At 37.2% G+C, this 18,629-nt stretch overlaps 1 non-coding gene across 1 annotated transcript; it reads right to left on the reverse strand.

Moving 5' to 3' along the window:
* Positions 1–16,132: 16,132 nt before the first annotated feature.
* On the reverse strand, positions 16,133–16,273 carry LOC123935605. Its single transcript, XR_006816923.1, has one exon. It is a non-coding gene; the product is annotated as a U4 spliceosomal RNA (small nuclear RNA).
* Between the last annotated feature and the right edge of the window lie 2,356 nt (positions 16,274–18,629).

Below are 18,629 nucleotides of genomic sequence, written 5' to 3' on the forward strand. Positions count from 1 at the left end.
GACAGAGTCTTATTTTAATTCTGGAATAGTTATTATACAGTATTTTATTAGTTCCAGGTGTACAATACAGTGATTCAACAATTCAGTGCCTTTACACACATCATGATAAGTATACTCCTAATCCCCTTCACCTATTACATCCGTCCCCCTTACCTACCTCCACTCTGGTAACCATCAGTTTGTCCTCTGTAGTTGAGTTTGTTTCCTGGTTTGTCTCTTTTACTGTTTTTTGTTTATTTCTTAAATTCCACATGAGTGAGATCACATGGCATTTGTCTTTCTCTGAAGGACTTATTTCACTAAGCATTAAACTCTCTAGATCCATCTGTCTTATTGCAAATGACAAGACCACATTCTTTGTATGGCCAAGTAATATTCCTTTTTACGTACATACCACTTCTTTATCCATTCATCTGTTAATGGAGACTTGGATTGCTTCCTTATGTTAGTTACTGTAAATAATGCTATAATAAACACAAGAGTGTCTTATATCTTTTCAAATTAGTGGGTTTTTTCCCTATGGATAAATATCCAGCAGTGGAATTACTAGATCTTACTGTAATCTATTCTTAATTTTCTTTTTTTTAAGATTTTATTTTATTTATTTATTTAACAGAGATCACAAGCAGGCAGAGAGACAGGCGGCGGGGGGCGGGGGGAAGCAGGCTCCCTGCGGAGCAGAGAGCCCGATGCGGGGCTTGATCCCAGGACCCTGGGATCATGACCTGAGCTGAAGGCAGAGGCTTTAATCCACTGAGCCACCCACGTGCCCCTCTATTCTTAATTTTTAACCTCCTTACTGTTTTCCATAGTGACTGCACCAGTTTGCATTCACACCAACAGTACATGAGGGTTCCTCTTTCTCCCTATCTTTGCCAACACTTGTTTCTTGTGGGGTGTCTGTTTGTTTGTTTGTTTGTTGCCATTCTAACAGCTGTGAAGTAGTACTTCATTGTGGTTTTGATTTGCATTTCCATGATGATAAGCGATGTTGAGCATCTTTTCATGTGTGTGCTGGTCATTTGTATGTCTTCTTTGCAAAAATGTCTGTTCATGACTTCTGCCCATTTTTTAATTGGATGTTTTTGGGGTGCTGAGTTATACCAAACTTATTTCACATATGTAATTTGCAAGTATCTTCTCCCATTCAGTAGGTTGTTTGTTAGTTGTTTCCATTGATGTGTAGAAGCTTTTTATCTTGATATAGTCGCAATAATCTATTTTTGCTTTTTTTTTCCCTCGCCCAGGAGACTTATCTAGAAAAATGTTGTTATGACCAAGTCAAAGAAATTATTGTCTATGCTTTCTTCAAGGATTTTTATGGTTTCACATTTAGGTCTTAAATGTAAAACATTTAACAAACAATAAGCTTAAATCAGCTTAAATCCATTTTGAGCGTATTGTGTATTGTGTAAGAGAGTGGTTAAGTATTATTCTTTTGCATGTACCTGTCCAGTTTTCCCTGCACCATTTATTGAAGGGATGGTCTTTTTCCTATTGTATATTGTTTACTGCTTTGTCGAAGATGAACTGACCATATAATAATAAGTTTATTTCTGGGTTTTCTATTCCGTTCTATTGATCTCTGTGTTTATTTTTGTGCCAATATCATACTGCTTTGACTAATACAGCTTTGTAGTATATCTTGAAATCTGGGATTGTGATACCTCCAGCTTTGTTCTTCTTTTTCAAGATTGTTTTGGCTATTTGAGGTATTTTGTGGTTCCACACAAATGTCAAGATTATTTATACTAGTTCTGTGATAAATACTATTGGTATTTTCATGAGGATTGCATTAAATATATAGATTGCTCTGGACAGTGTGTAAATATACATTTTCTTTCTTCTGCTTCCTCTAGTATATAGCTTCTTAGAGACCTCTGCACCTCTGGAGATTGGCATATATATATATAGATAGATAGATAGATCTATATATATATATAATTTGTCCTTTCAATTCATTAGCATGGAATATCTTTCCATGAGTTTCTGTTGTCTTCAATTTCTCTCATAAATGTTTTATAGCTCTCAGAGTATAGGTCTTTCACCTCCTTGGTTAAATTTATTTCCAGGTATTTTATTCTTTTTCATTCAATTGTAAAGGACTATTTTCTTAATTTCTCTTTCTGCTACCACATTATTCGTGTATAGAAATGCAATGGATTTCTGTATACAGACTTCTGCATTCTGGGACCTTATTGAATTCATGTATCAGTTCTAGTAGTTTTTTTTGGAGGAATCTTTGGGGCTTTCTTTATATAGCATCATGTCATCTGCAAATAGTGAACATTTTCCTTCTCCCTTAACAATCCAGATGCCTTCCATTTCTTTTTCTTTTCTGATTGCTGTATCTAGGACTTTCTGTACTATGTTGAATAAAAATGCTAAGAGTGGACAACCCTGTTTTGCTCTCGATCTTAAAGAAAAAGCTCTGTTTTCCACTACTGACTATGATGTTAGTTATGCATTTTTCATATAGGGCCTTTATGAAAGGCCTTTTTGGGATATATTCCCTTTAAACCTACTTTGTTGAGGTTTTTTTTAAATCATGAATTCATGTTGTACATTGTCAAATGCTTTTTCTGTATCTACTGAAGTGATCAGATGGTTTTTACACTTTCCCTTGTTGGTGTGATGTATCATGTTGATTGATTTGTGAATAATGAACCACACTTGCATCCCAGTAATAAAGCCCACTGGATTGTGGTGAATGATTTCTTTACTGTATTGTTAGATTCAATTTACTAATATTTTGTGGAGGATTTTTGCTTTATCTCTGCTTCTCTTCTGAGTGATAGCCTTGCTGGATAGAGTATTATTGGTTGCAAGTTTCTTTCAGCACTTTGAATATATTGTGCCACTCATTTCTGGCCTATAGCACTTCTGCTGAAAAATCAGGTGATGGCCTTATGGGGTTTTCTTTGTATATATTTCAAATATATTTCAAATACATATATATATTTGTATATTTCCTTTGTATAACTCTTTTCTCTTGTTGTTTTTAAAATTCTCTCATTATCATTATTTTTTGCCCAGAATATGTGTCTTGGTGTGGATTTCCTTGAGACGACTTTTTTGGAAGCTCTCTGTACCTCCTGGATCTGGAGTTTTGTTTCCTTCCCTAGATTCAAATAGTTTTTAGCTATTATTTCTTTAAATACATTTTCTGCCCCCTTTTCTCTCTCTTCTTGGTCTGGGGTCCCTATAACACAAATGTTATCATACTTGATGATGTCAATGAATTTCCTTAGTCTATTTCCATGTTTTATTATTTTTTTCCTCTCTCCTGTTCAGCTTGATTGCTTTCCATTACTCTGTTCTCCAGGTGGCTGATTCGTTCTTCTGCTTCCTCTAGTATGTAGCCTCTTAGAGATCCCCACACCTCCAGTAAATGCTCTGAGATCAGTAAACAAATCTTTCTCCTGTATATGCCAGGCATTTTTTCAAACTGCTGCTTCTAGGCTATATCTCCATGGGGCTGTTTGTTGTGCTGTCTCTTTAACAGTGGGCACTATGTCCTTCAGGCTCTCCCACAGGGGAGCCAGGTGGTTTTTAAAGTTCCAGGTGTTAAGCTCCACTGATTTTAAGAACTCATGAAATTCAGCCCCTCTGAAATTCAAAGCGAAATGTTAGGGGTTTTGTCTTCTCTGTGTGGGCTCCCCATGCCTGTGGTGTCTGTTTCCTTCCCTTCTTCATGCCTGAAGCATTCCTCCCTCCCGTGGATTGTCCCATGGGTCCATTTCGCTCCTGTCTGCATCTCCAGCCCTTCTACTATCTGTGATGTGGCCTCTTCTCTACATTTAGCTCTGGAGAGTCTGTTCTGCTAGTCTTCAGTTCACTGCCATTGTTCTGTGACTGAGGACTGCTAAGGATTTTTGGTATCTATAGCACTCACCAGCCCACCCTGATTTGCTTTTATGGCTCTCCATAAATGTATGCTTTGCCTGAAATTGTAAGCACTTTCTCTCCTCCCCTTAATCCCCTTTCCTTTTTCTTCTTGTCCAGGCCTAGTTTTAAGAGTTCCCCCTGCTGGCAAGCCTTTTCAGTCTATTGGCCTCTCAAGGTCTTTAGCTACTACTAGAGGCACTTCACCTCTCTGCTCAAGAACACCCTCTGTGATTCCTTAAGACCCCAATCATGTGCTCACATTTGTAGAAGAACAGGGGCAAAAATTTAGCTTTTAACAATTGCCATAATGGATTGTTTATCAAAAATTCTCTGCTCAGAACATTAAGATGGAGCCCAGGTCTATTTTAGGGGATGCTGAGGGCATGGGAGTATTGTCCTGTTAAGAGATAATGCCTTTCCTTCAGTAACTCTATGCAGCAAGTCAAACATCTTGTTTTTTGCTTGTTTGACTTATCCACTTATTTAATAAACAAACATAACATTAATAGGTAGCTATACTGGCAACATTTTACATTTCTCTGAAGGGTTTTAAGAAGGGTCACAGAAGGGAAGGGGGTGGGAGGATGGGCAAATTGGGTGAAGGGGAGTGGGATATACAGGGTTCCAGTTATGCAATGAAGAAGCCATGGGAATAAAAGTCACAGCATAGGGAATATAGTCAATGATAGTGTAGAAGCAATGTATGGTGACAGATGGTAGTTACACATGTGGTGGTGAGCATAACAGAACATACACAGATGTTGAATCACTATGTTGTATACCTGAAACTAATATAACACTGTGTGCCAACTATACGCTAATAAAATGGATTTTGAAGATTGCAGAAAATGGACAAATTTTAAAGGTTGTGTACTAGTACACAAATAGGCATGCTTTACATAATAATTGCATTTTCACAGGACTCAGTACCTTCCCATTATGTAGGAAATTGGTCTTCATTCAAAGAACACCTACATAGTCTTTGAAAAAATTTAAAATTTCTGAGGCTGATGGAACGAGATCTTTGTTTGGGACAGGGAAGGACAGAGTGCTGCCAACAACTAACGAGATGCGTTTTCAGGAGTATTACTAAACATTGCAAATGTGAATGGTTTGACACTGTTTCATAGTCCTTTGCTGAATGAAAATTTAACAGATTCACTTACATTTATATAAAGAGCCTTTCTTTTCAGTCACAGGTTCATAAAAGGAAAAATATTCTTAACTGTAACAATCATCTGAAAACCCCAAAACTATAAACCAGAAGAGCTTTGCTTAGATTCTGTTCCAAACTGTTTTTTGGTCTTTAAGTCACTTATTGGGACGCACTACCCAGTTATAAGAGGTAACAATGGAAAATTTTAGCTTTTTGCAACTCTATAGTTTGGTGATTGTATAATTATTATATAATAAAAAGAGCAGTTTATAAAAGAACGCATTGCCAAACACTGTTTATACTCTAAAGTCAGGTTCCCTAGAAACAGAGCCTAAGATGAAGATTCTTTAGCAATTGATTTCCTGATGGTGTGATCTCAGGAGAAACCTGTAAGGAAAGTAAAGCAAGAGGGGACACAGGAAAGACCAAGCAAAGATACATTTTCACGACAAATCTTGCCTCAGCCTAGCCTACAGGGACTTCTGGAGTATAAACTGCACTACTGAGTTTTTCCCACCTTGAACCAAGGAACCTGAGTGTTTATACCTGCATATTAGTAAGACAATGACCCAGGACCACTTTGGGGAATGGAAACACATCTTCCTAAGCTTTGGGGGATGGAGCAAATGTCTGGAGAAGTGAACATGAGTCATAGCAGCCAACCCACCAACAGCCAGGCAGTAGTTAGACTGGCCTACTAAAGGGAATCTCAATGTGGTATTATCAACACCACGTATTAAACACCATTTCTTCTTTACTCAATCTGATTTTTTATATTTAAATGACATTACTAGGTTATAAAATAGTCACATCATTTATCTCATTGGACCTTGAAATTTTTTTCACGTAATTGGCATTTGATAAATATATATATATATGATATATATATATATCATATATATATCAATATATGATAAAAATATATATATTTATCATATATTGGCATTTGATATATATATTTATCAAATGCCAATATATGATAAATATATATATTTTTATCATATATTGATATATCGATATATCATATATCAAATATATTTATCTATTTGATATATAATATATATCAAATTATATATTGAAAAATTTATATCATATATTTTTATCAAATGCCAACTATGTGAAAAAAATTTCAAGGTCCAATGAGATAAAAAATATATATATAAACATATATAAATATATATAATATAAATATAATAAAATATAAATATTTATATTTATATATTTAAACAAAATAAATAATTTTATTTATTTATATTAATATTAATATCAAATATTTATATTAAATATTTATAAATTTATATTTATATTAAATTTATAAATATTTAAATAAAAATAAAAATAAATATAAATAAATATATATATATATATAAAGACTGCTTATTGTGCTTTACGAAAAGGGAAAACTCTGATGTAGCTGTAAATTTCTTTGTGTTGTATTTCATTTAAATCATACATTGTATGACATGATTATTCCATGAAAAAGTAGAAAATGAAACATGGCAATTAAGACTTCTGGAAAAAATACCTAAAGGAGTTCTTTATTCTTTAACAGAAAATAAAGACTGAACATTACATTACTCATACACATGAGTAAAACATTACTCATACACATGAGTAAAATTGAAGCTGAAGTACCCTTGAATTTCATTTTACTTCTATCAAATGACCTTGTTCTGGGAATTCATATTATTACATTTAGACCTGACTGAATACTGGATAAAGACAGTTTATTAGAACTTTAACAGAGGGATGCCTGGGTGGCTCAGCTGGTTAAGCATCTGACTTCAGCTCAGGTCATGATCTTGGGGTCCTGGGTTCGAGCCCCCATCGGGCTCTCTGCTGACTGTGGAGATTGCTTCTCCCTCCTTCTCTCCCCATCCCCACTGCTTGTGTGCTCTCTCTCAAATAAATAAATATAATCTTAAAAAAAGAACTTTAACACAAAACAGAGCATAGATAAAGCTGATAATACTTTTGTTTAAAAGGTGAAAGTCTGCTCTCACCAGTAGAGATAATAGTTTTCTATGTCTAAAATGTTCCCCTCAAAAAGACTATTATTTGAAACATGATTTAGGGGGTTAATTCTTTAAAACACAAATAACTTGTTAAAAATAGCACAAATAACATTTTAAGTCATTTTAATAGTAGCATACACCCTTAACGAAGCAACACTCAAGAAAAAAACATTTTTAAAGGAAATCCTGTAATAACCTGGGACTTAAGGAAAGCCAAGCACATGGAAAAATGGATGTAGTAAAGACAAATGGAAGAGATTCCACCATGTTGTCTTGGAGAGTGTTAAAAAATCCTACAGAGAAAAGATTCTTAATTTTTTCCAGTTCATGTTGCCCTTTCACAATCTAAAGAATGTGATGAACTTTCTCAAAGGGGAAAATGCCTATGCACACAAAATTTTGCTATCAGTTGAGGGTAATTATAGACTACTGAATCCCTCCATGAACCACTACTGTAAAGAGAAATGGACGTAAGTTTGAAGCCATGAAGGAGAAATGACAGTAATAGGGGAAAAGGAAATTTCTGTTCTGAATATGTAATTCTTTTTTCTTTCACTTAGAGAAAGTACATCTCAGGTTTAATGACGTTAATGAAGCTTAAATGAATAAGAAATACAGTTAAGCATATCTAACACAATAGTCACAAAGATTTTTTTTGTGAGGAAAAGAAAGTAATTACAGTCAGAGTTTCATTAGGAGGACCAAGGAGATATTTCATGACTGACTAGGCTGAGATTAGATTCCTGAACCAGTAAGAATTACCCATTAAGGTTTTTTTTATAGTAATTGTTTGCTTCCTTTTTAAATTATCAACTCCCAATCTGTTTAATTACTTCCTTTCTTGACATCATGACAGCCTCTCTCTGTTAACTCAGGACACTCTCTGATAGGAAGGTCTCTGCAAATCCGACACTTCTCTACCTCTCCCACTTTTGAGAAATGTTAAGAGATACTGTCTGATTTAGACTAATGCTGACCATTATGTATTCCAGCTCAATTTTTAACCAGTAATTTTTTGGGGGGGACTCCAAGGTCCATCCCTTACCTCTTCCTACAATCTGTCTATTGTCTTAACTTCACAGTATCTGGCTCTTTCTACTGTGTTTCAGGGTTTTGTTGGACTCAAGCTCTCATCTTTAAGCAAGTTTCTGGAAACAGAAGAGGTCATCTTAACAGCTTCAATTCAAGATTAAAAATCATAACCACTCTTAAGGCACATTTTTAAAGAAAATCTAGTTGCCTCATATTTTCATTTCTATCTGAATTGCATGTAAGAAGAGCACTTAATCATCATGAGATTCACCTATATGCTCTGTGGTACTCACACTCTCCACGTGCAGATCAGGAGCCAGACTAATTCTTCTTTCCTCCCCAATTATTAAAACAGGTAATGCACTTTTATTAATGTTAGAACCAACTGAAATAATTCCGGAAAATTAATCCTCCAAATGAATGCAATTTCAGATCTTGGTGAGTACATTATAGGTTTATTATACTTACTCCATATGGGATGTTATATTCAGCAGGTTTGATTTCTACAGAAGACTAGGAATAATTTTTCTGCCTTTTCTGCACAATAACCTGATGACCTGGCACTTCTCCTCATCTTTTAAAAGCTATTCCGTTAAAATATCAAAGGGCCATAGAAAAGGGCGTTGGTTCTTGAATTTTCTCACATGAGCTAACAGATACAGCATTCTTGCCCCCTTTCCTTTCTCATAACACATATACAGATATAAATAATATGGACAAATGTGCATTACACCAACCACGGTACAAGGTATGAAGCATATGGATGGTGAAAAAAGAAGAGATAGTACTTGCTTTGGAGCTTACTCTGTAGTAGCTAAAGCAAAGAGCTCACACAGAAGGACTGTCCTTCAGGAGGAGGCAAGACCCTCTGGAAGATGTAACAGGCTGAATGATGAGATGCAGTAGGTTCACAGTTTGGTGGTAGGAAGAGGAGGATATTCCCACTTGATGTTTACTACATTCCTCAGTAAAATGGGAGGTGAGGTCAGAAGCTCAGGGTAAGGAGAAAGGATCCAAATAAGGAGGCTTCAAGAGAGGGGAGAAAGATTAAATTAGTTATTTTGGAAACTGGAAGACTACACAGTTACTGAGCAGGGCTAACAATCTAGTCAGGTTTGAGCTAATGAAGCTAAGGGGGAAACAACTTGCCAACTGAAGTGGCTGGGCTGCAGGAATGGAAAAGACAACTGGTTGATTTCAACACAGTAGGGGCTGTTCACAGGGATACAATGGAGTGAGAGAAGAGCAAGAAACCAGAGGGGGTGGTTTTCAAGGAAGAACATACAAAGGACTAATGGGATTAGGCTATTTATGAAGGAAAGTGATAAAATGAGGAAAGGTGGATAAAGAACCATCCATGGACTGAAGGAAGTAATTGGATTGAAGGTCACATATTGAGGGAGTAGGATGTCTACATTTTAGACGTTTCAATTAGTGCAGTTTTTGAGGACTTGGTCCATGCTGATAAGAGAGCGGAGTTGATGGGGACAGGTCAAAGAACTTGGTGTGAGTTTTTGGCCACATGGATGCTGAAATTGCCAAGAATGATAGCAGCAGCATAAATGTAAAGAAAGAATGTAAAAGCAGGTAATAAGTCCTTCAGTGACTCAAAGGGAGTGACCAAGACATCTAACGGAATAGCAACCAGAAGGCAGAGGCGGCCTTACTGGCCTTACCATGGCTCCTCAAGGAAATAAAGATTTTCTTTTTTAACCAAAAGAGGGAGAGGAGCATTGCGATCAGTAATTGCAAATGGAGAGAAAGGGGAAGTGTGAGTCCTAAAATCCTGGAGGAAGGCAGTAGAGTTTTGTTTTAGAGGAGCACCGTGATGCACAGCCTCTGAAGACAGCCAAATTCTTGAAAACCAGAAAGGTTTAGCCATGATAGAAAGGCCATGTTTCTGGTATGTATCTGAGAAATGCAAAGGCTTTCACTTAGAAGATATCAAATTGAGAGAGGGAGAGAGGGCTCTGGCCTTTTTATCATGAGGTGGGATGTCTAACAAGTTGGTGTCTGGGGGCGCCTGGGTGGCTCAGTGGGTTAAGCTGCTGCCTTCTGCTCAGGTCATGATCTCAGAGTCCTGGGATCGAGCCCCACATTGGGAATCTCTGCTCAGCAGGGAGCCTGCTTCCCTCTCTCTCTCTCTGCCTACTTGTGATCTCTCTCTCGCTGTCAAATAAATAAATAAAATCTTAAAAAAAAAAGTTGGTGTCTGGACCCACTCCATTTGTATTTAAGCATAACAACTCTTCCTTTTATATATTGAGTTGCTACATTTTGTTTTTTAAAATGGCTCACTCTTTAGAGAAAAAGTTTGTGAATTCTAGACTGGAGTGACAAGTCTCTGCAGATGCTAGGCTTTATTCAGCCCTTTACCCAGGGCTCTCACACTTCATTTCGCATCACTGTCGATCTCCATTTATAACATGTTGCAAATAATGCTTGTCCAGGATTGTTGAGAGGTTTAATGAGACACAGTACATGGGAAAGTGCTTTGTTTGATATATATGGGACAGAATTTTGTTTTAATTATTGACTAGGTAAAAGGCTTTTAATCATTCACTAGTAAGTTGGTGGTCCCTTAGAGACGTGAACCTAATGAAGGCCAGTGATGAACCACAATATCTGACCCATCCCTTGAGCTCTTTGTTATTTGTAAAACATGGAATAGAAATAATTCTGAAATAAAATGTCTCCAAAACCCTATTTCTAATGAAGTATGTTTCAATGCTGTGTCTTTGGCTTTAGTCAAATATCCACACATAAAACAGTGAAATGAGAACATTGTGCACTTTTTCTACAGGCATTACTGGAAACATTAGCTATTATGTTGCTTAATACTGCTTGTTCAAGGACTCATATTATAGTTCTTTTAGTACCAAGAAAAAGGTTTCCTCCTTATGAAAAAAGTTTATGTTTCTTTTGATCAGATTATATTGTATTTATATTATATTATATTATATATATTAATTATATATATAATATATATTATATTATATTATACATCACATTTTGCTTTTAACTGCCTGCAAATTCAGAACACAATCTTTTTCTTTTTTTTTAGTTTGTTTAATTTTTTATTTAAATTCAATTTAGTTAACATATACTATTATTAGTTTATTCGTAGTTTCAGAGGTAGAATTTAGTGATTCATCAATTGCATATAACACTGAGTGCTCATTGCATCAAGTGCCCTCCTTAATGTCCATCATCCAGTTACTTCATCCTCCCCAACCCCAGAACACAATATAATGCTCTGTCAATACCTATATTAGCTTAGGGTCTTGATAATATAAATCAACCTTTCTTCTCCCCCTTACCCTACCCAATACATGCACACATATGCAAACACACAAACAACTTTAATATCTCTTTTGATGAACATTAATATCAAAGGGTCATTGATTTTCAGTTATCCCTCATTATTTTTGAAATCTGAATTCATTTACATAGTGAATTATTTCAACCTATTGCAGAGTTTTATAGAGGCAAAGATAACTATGCTATGTGCGTGCATGTGTGGGTGTACAATTTATAAAGACATAATTTACTGAACTATTTAATTTTTGGATCAATGACTTATTTATTCCAAAGAAATATTTCTTAAATCCAAAATATGTATGTGTGTACACATATTATAAAGGTCAGCAAGACTTGGTTTCAGTGTGGCCTCAATGAGTTCACAGCCTAGTTTAGCAAATAAATAGTTACAACTATTACATATGTACTCTAACTACGGCCCAAGTGGCTTTTTCTGTAAAGCTGTATGAAAAAATAGCCAAACTCATTTCTTTACTTATTATCTCTGATGACTTTTGCATGACAACAGATAGTTGTGACATAGACTTCCTGGCCCACAAAGCCTAAAATGTTTGCTACCTGATTCTTCACAAGAAAGTCTTGGGGAGTCCTGATCTCTAGGCATTTGTTGGTATATACACTCATCCCCAGGAAAAGTGAAAAATAATTCAGTAACATGATTACATAGTAACTGCTGGGTCTTGGCCTTCATTTCACATGTTCAGGCTTGAATAAAAGTGTTTTTCAATGAGCAGGTGACATGGTGCTGGTGGTTGAGCTGCTGTCTAGTTCCCTGAGGGGTTAAGCGCAGTGTCACTGCCTGAAATACAATCCAGCTTTGAAACTGCTGGTAAAAACACTATCAATAAAAGTAGCTAGTAATTTTGAACACTTGCCATATGTTGGGTGATACCCCAAACACTACCCAACCTGAATTTCTTCAGTCCTCAGAATAGTCATATGACATATCTAGTCATAGCAGCTACATTTTGGAAATGGGGAAAGGGAAGCTCAAGGAGATTTGTACCTTGCATGTGATAATGTAGACAGTGGTAGATAAGATTCAAAACTGAAGACCTCTGACTTCAAAACTCCAACTCTTACCTACCAAGTTATATACTGTGTGTCTGGTGGAATAATTAAGCACTTTCCTATGTGATGCTCACTGGGACCTTGCTCAGATCCTCTCAACAGTGCCTGGCACATAATTACAATCATCATTGTAACTTCCTCCCTCTATCTGTGAACACTGAGATTTAGGACCTGCTAATATTCATCTGGGTATATCAAGCACCTGGCACAATGTCTCTCAATAAAATGGCTTATGGGGGAATTCATGAAGAACATTTTCTGGGGAAATATGGCAGCTCCTGGATGAAGGAGGGCTAAGACTCACCTTCTCACCTACAGCACCATCATATGAAGGAAAGAGAGTTTGGAGGGAAAACATTTCATACCCTGGAATGTGTTATGAGACTTTCTCAAAAATTTCTAATGATGGTTAGAAAATTTCTGCCTATAAATTGTGTAGTTGGAAGCTATTACCCATATTAATTAACATAATATTATTTATTCTCATGCCCACAATTCTTCTGCTGATTAAATAGAATTCCAGATGATGAAAATAAACTTGTCACAATAATTTAGTCAGCTTCATATTTGGAATTATTAGCTATTCCCAAGTGTATTTTAGTTCATAGTAATTTGCATATGCAACCAAAATACAGGAGCATGAGCAATTATATTCTTATACAATGAAAATATTCAGTTTAAAAATCTATTTCTATACCGGGGGGAGGGGGGTTGGGAGAGGGTGGTGGGGTTATGGACACTGGGGAGGGTATGTGCTATGGTGAGTGCTGTGAAGTGTGTAAACCTGGCAATTCACAGACCTGTACCCCTGGGGCTAATAATACATTATATGTTTATTAAAAAATAAAAAATTATTTGAAAAATCTATTTCTAAATCTCACCATTTCTAAGATTACATATTTAATATGAGTCTCACTATTTTCTGAGGTACTGGTAAAAAAATAACAATTAAATAAATATATTTTTAAAGAAATCCACAAACTTGTATAGAATTATTAAAAATGTATAAACCAATATGCCAAAACGTTTGAAACCAATTCTATAAACTGATACATATCTGGCTCAATGAAATCTTACTTTCTATGAAAAGAAATTCCAATCATTTTACCCACTCATTTTAGAGACAGCACACTTATTTGATATGGTTCCTAGCTGGTGCAAATTGCTTTTACTATTCATGTTTGGAAAATAACTACTACTATCTTTTCTCCTGGAGCTCAGTGTAACTTAATTATTAAAAGAAAAATAACATAGCAAATAAGGCATATTAAGAAATAAGCAGAGGTGCCTGGGTGGCTCAGTCATTAAGCCTCTGTCTTCAGCTCAGGTCATGATCTCAGGTTGCTAGGATCAAGCCCCACACTGAGCCCCACATTGAGTCCTGCATTGGGATCCCTGCTCAGCGGGAAGCCTGCTTCTCCCTCTCCCACTCCCTCTGCTTGTGTTCCCTCTCTCGCTGTGTCTCTCTCTGTCAAATAAATAAAATATTTTTAAAAAAAGAAATAAGTAGAAAAAAAGAAATATGCAGAGACTATCAGGAAAAAGATAAACCTTATAGTCGCATCTATGGAGATAGTTTTTTTTTAAACTGACATTATCCAAAAGGATAGAATGTGAATACTCAATGTTTGCTTAGTGCTTACTTTTGTTCCCCAAATTTTTTAACGGTATTATATACATAATTAAGAATTTTAAATAAAATGGTTATTATCTGAAACCAATACTATATGAAAATAATGTTCTTGCCTTTTTTTTAAGATTTTATTTATTTATTTGAGAGACAGAGATCACAAGTAGGCAGAGAGGCAGGCAGAGAGAGAGGAGGAAGCAGGCTCCCTGCTGAGCATAGAGCCCCATGTGGGGCTGGATCCCAAGACCCTGGGATCATGACCTGAGCTGAAGGCAGAGGCTTTAACCCACTGGGCCACCCAGGCGCCCCTCTTGCCTTTTTTTAAATAAAGGAATCTCTCTTAAAAGAAAAACACCATTCTTTTTTTTTATAAACATATAATGAGCATATCAAATGACATGGAGGACATTGGGAGATGGAGAGGAAAAGGAAGTTGAGGGAAATTGGAAGGGGAAGCAAACCATAAGAGACTATGGACTCTGAAAGACAACCTGAGGGTTTTGAAGGGGCAGGGGTGGGAGGTTGGGGGAACCAGGTGGTGGGTAATAGGGAGGGCACGTACTGCATGGAGCACTGGGTGTTGTGCAAAAACAATGAATACTGTTACGCTGAAAATAAATAAATAAATTGGGGAGGGGAGGCGAACCATAAGAGACTATGGACTCTGAAAAACAACCTGAGGGTTTTGAAGGGTCAGGGGTGGGAGGTTGGGGGAACAGGTGGTGGGTGATGGGGAGGGCACGTTTTGCATGGAGCACTGGGTGTTGTGCAAAAAGAATGAATACTGTTACGCTGAAAAAATTAATAAAAAGGAAAAAAAAAAAAGAAAAACATCATATGATTTCACTCATATGTGGAATTTAAGAAACAAAACAAATGAACAAAAGGAAAAAGAGGAAGGGAGAGAGGGAGACAAGCCAAGAAACAGATTCTTAACTTTAGAGAACAAACTGCTGGTTACTGAGGGGAAGTGGTTGGGGGAGGGATGGGTGGAACCAGTGACGCACATTAAGGAGTGCAGTTGTTGTGATGATCACAGAATGTTGTACAGAAGTGGTGAATCACTATATCGCACACCCGGAAGTAATAGTACACTGTATGTTAACTAACTGGAATTTAAATAAAAGCACGAAAATAAATAAGGGATTCTCTCTCCATATTCTGAATTGCAGGGGTGCCTGGGTGGCTCAGTGGTTAAGCCTCTGCCTTCGGCTCAGGTCATAGGGCTCTCTGCTCAGCAGGGGGCCTGCTTCTTCCCCCTCTCTCTCTGCCTGCCTCTCTGCCTACTTGTGATCTCTCTCTGTCAAATAAATGAAAATAAATTCTAAAAAGAAAAAAAATGTTAAAAAATATTCTGAATTGCAATTTCACATTGCCAAATACTACTTTTACTGTGCTCCAATAATTGACATTAAATCTATTTTATACAATACAATGTTAAGTATCACCTAGAAAAATTGGGTATATTTGCAAACACTAAAAAGTCCACCAGCTATAATTTTCATAGTTGTTAAAGATACTTTGCAGTTTGTTTTTGTTTTAACCAACATGAAAAATTAGTGCAATGTTCCCATTAGCATTTTCTTTTTTTAAAGAATTTATTTATTTATTTGACAGACAGAGATCACAAGTAGGCAGAGAGGCAGGCAGAGAGAGAGGAGGAAGCAGGCTCCCCGCTGAGCAGAGAGCCCAATATCAATCCCAGGACCCTGGGATCATGACCTGAGCTGAAGGCAGAGGCTGTAACCCACTGAGACACCCAGGCGCCCCCCATTAGCATTTTCATACTGGAATCATTGCATCTAATCTTGAAAGCAATTTTTTTTTAAAAAAGTACCAAGCCAATCCTGTACTCTTTTTGTGGTAGAAGTTTTTGCAAACAGCCTTAACAAGTCACCTGAAAAGTGACTCACCTTGGCACACAATCAGCTAGAGATTGCAGAGAACACATGTAAAGGCCAAAACAGAGCTAAAATGAGGACAGTGGCTTCTGATTACACGTGAAAGAATGGCTGAAGCTACACTTACTTAGTTAGGAAACGCAAACACAAACATGAGAACTGTCTGGTTTTGTCCTTTTAGAGTCAATATATTTTCAATTAGCAATAATCGCGCCTCGGATAAACCTCATTGGCTACGATACTGCCACTGCGCAAAGCTGGAGTCAATATATTTTCAATGAATTTGAACAACGCGAAACAGAAAACAGAGTAAAAAAGAGATGTGTTTGTGGTGGTCTGGAGTACGTGAGGTGGGTGGCTTTGTGCCTGATGACAAGGACCTGGTTACCAGCTACTGAGAAATGACGCTGTGTCGAACTGAGGATCACCACAGACCATGAAATGATCACCCTTGGTTTAAGCTGCAGATCCTTCACATCAATGTGCGTCAACGTGTATTTTAATCTGGACTGCCTTTTACCAACCCTACTCCCTTTCTCAACCAAAACCATAGAAAACTTCACATCTTGCCTTCAGACAGTCTCCTCATTTTAGTATTTATTCACGGTACCAACTAGTCCCCTAATTCGAATTTCAACTCGCATAAACTTAGACTTCTCCGTTGCCTCTCACCCTTCTAATCACCACTACTTAATGCTGTTCTGTCAAAGTGTTAAAGTAGTAGAGACTAGTGTTTAACTTGACAGGTTTTGTAAGTAGACAATGTAGCATATGAATCCAAGTATCCAAGTATCCAAGTAATCCAAGTTAAGAGAGCCTCTTAACTCTGTGGCCTTGTTAAACATCATTGCTAAACATCAACTTTCTTCTCTGTAGAGCCAACAGAACAATATTTATGGCACCGGATTGTTACAGGGTTAAATGTAATACTGTTTGCCCAGTAGTACAGAGCCTAGAGCCAAGAAAGTACTCAGTCATACACATACTAAAAATACCCCTAGGGGCACCTGGGTGGCTCAGTCCTTAAGTGTCTGCCTTCTGCTTGGGTCATGATCCCAGGGTCCCAGGATGGAGCCCCTCATGGGGCTTCCTGTTCAGTGGGAAGCCTGCTTCTCCCTCTCCAACTTCCCCTACTTGTGTTCCCTCTCTGTCAGACAAATAAATACAATCTCTAAAAAAAATTCCTACACTCCTTCCCTCCCAATCTGCTGCTAGCTTCTGCACCGCACGCATGCACACGCACACAGATAGCCTTCTGTACTATACTATTATTGTCTATAGTGGGTTAAACGGCAAGCCCCTAAAATTCATAACAACCTAGAAAAACAATATTCTTGAATGTGGCCTTACAGTTTTTGGCAGATATAGGTATCCAGTTACAATGAAGTCATACTGGATGAAGGTTGGCCCTATATTCAATACAACCGGGGTCATTATAGGAAGAAGGAATTTTGGACACAGAAACAGAGAGGAGAATGTCTGTCCTGTGAAGACAGATGAAGAGATCTGGAACATCAAGAAGTGTCAGTAACCAGCAGAAGCTAAGAGAAAGGCATAGAACAGATGCTTTCCTAGAGACTTTAGACAGAGAACGGCCAAGCCAAAAATTTGATGTTAAGACTTCTAGCCTCCTAAAATTAGCAAGTCAGGAAACAGCAGATGTTGGCAAGCATGTGGAGAAAGGGGAACCCTCCTACACTGTTGGTGGGAATGCAAGCTGGTGCAGCCACTCTGGAAAACAGTATGGAGGTTTCTCAAAAAGTTGAAAATAGAGCTACCCCACAACCCAGCAATCACACTACTGGGTGTTTACCCTAAAGATATAAATGTAGTGATCCAAAGGGGCACCTGCACCACAATGTTTATAGCAGCAATGTCTGTAATAGCCAAACTATGGAAAGGGCTCAGATGTCCCTTGACAGATAAATAGATAAAGATGTGTGTGTATATATACGCACACAGAGACACACATAATAGAATACTACTCAGTCATCAAAACAATGAAATTTTGTCATTTGCAATGACATAGATGGAACTAAAGGGTATTATGCTAAGTGAAATAAATTAGTCAGAGAAAGTTAATTATCATATGATCTCACTCATCTATGGAATTTAAGAAATAAAACAGATGGAGGCGCCTGGGTGGCTCAGTAGATTAAAGCCTCTGCCTTCGGCTCAGGTCATGATCTCAGGGTCCTGGGATCAAGCCCCGCATTGGACCCTCTGCTCAGCAGGGAGCCTGCTTCTTCCCTCTCTCTGCCTGCCTCTCTGCCTACTTGTGATATCTCTCTCTATCAAATAAATAAATAAAAAAAAGAAATAAAACAGATGAACATGGGGGAAGGGAGAGAAAAATAAAACAAGAAGATATCGCAGACGGAGACAAATCAAAAGACTCTTAATCATAGGAAATACACTGAGGGCTGCTCAAAGGGAGGGGAGAGGGTTGGCGGAAGGGATAACTGGGTGATGGACATTAGGGAGGGCATATGATGTAATGAGCCCTGGGTATTATGTAAGACTGATCAATCCCTGAACTCTACCTCTGAAACTAATGTTAAATGATATGTTAATTAATTGGATTTAAATTAAAAAAGAAAAGACTTCTAGCCTCC

Source organism: Meles meles, chromosome X (assembly GCF_922984935.1).
Source record: "Meles meles chromosome X, mMelMel3.1 paternal haplotype, whole genome shotgun sequence".
Taxonomy (NCBI): domain Eukaryota; kingdom Metazoa; phylum Chordata; class Mammalia; order Carnivora; family Mustelidae; genus Meles; species Meles meles.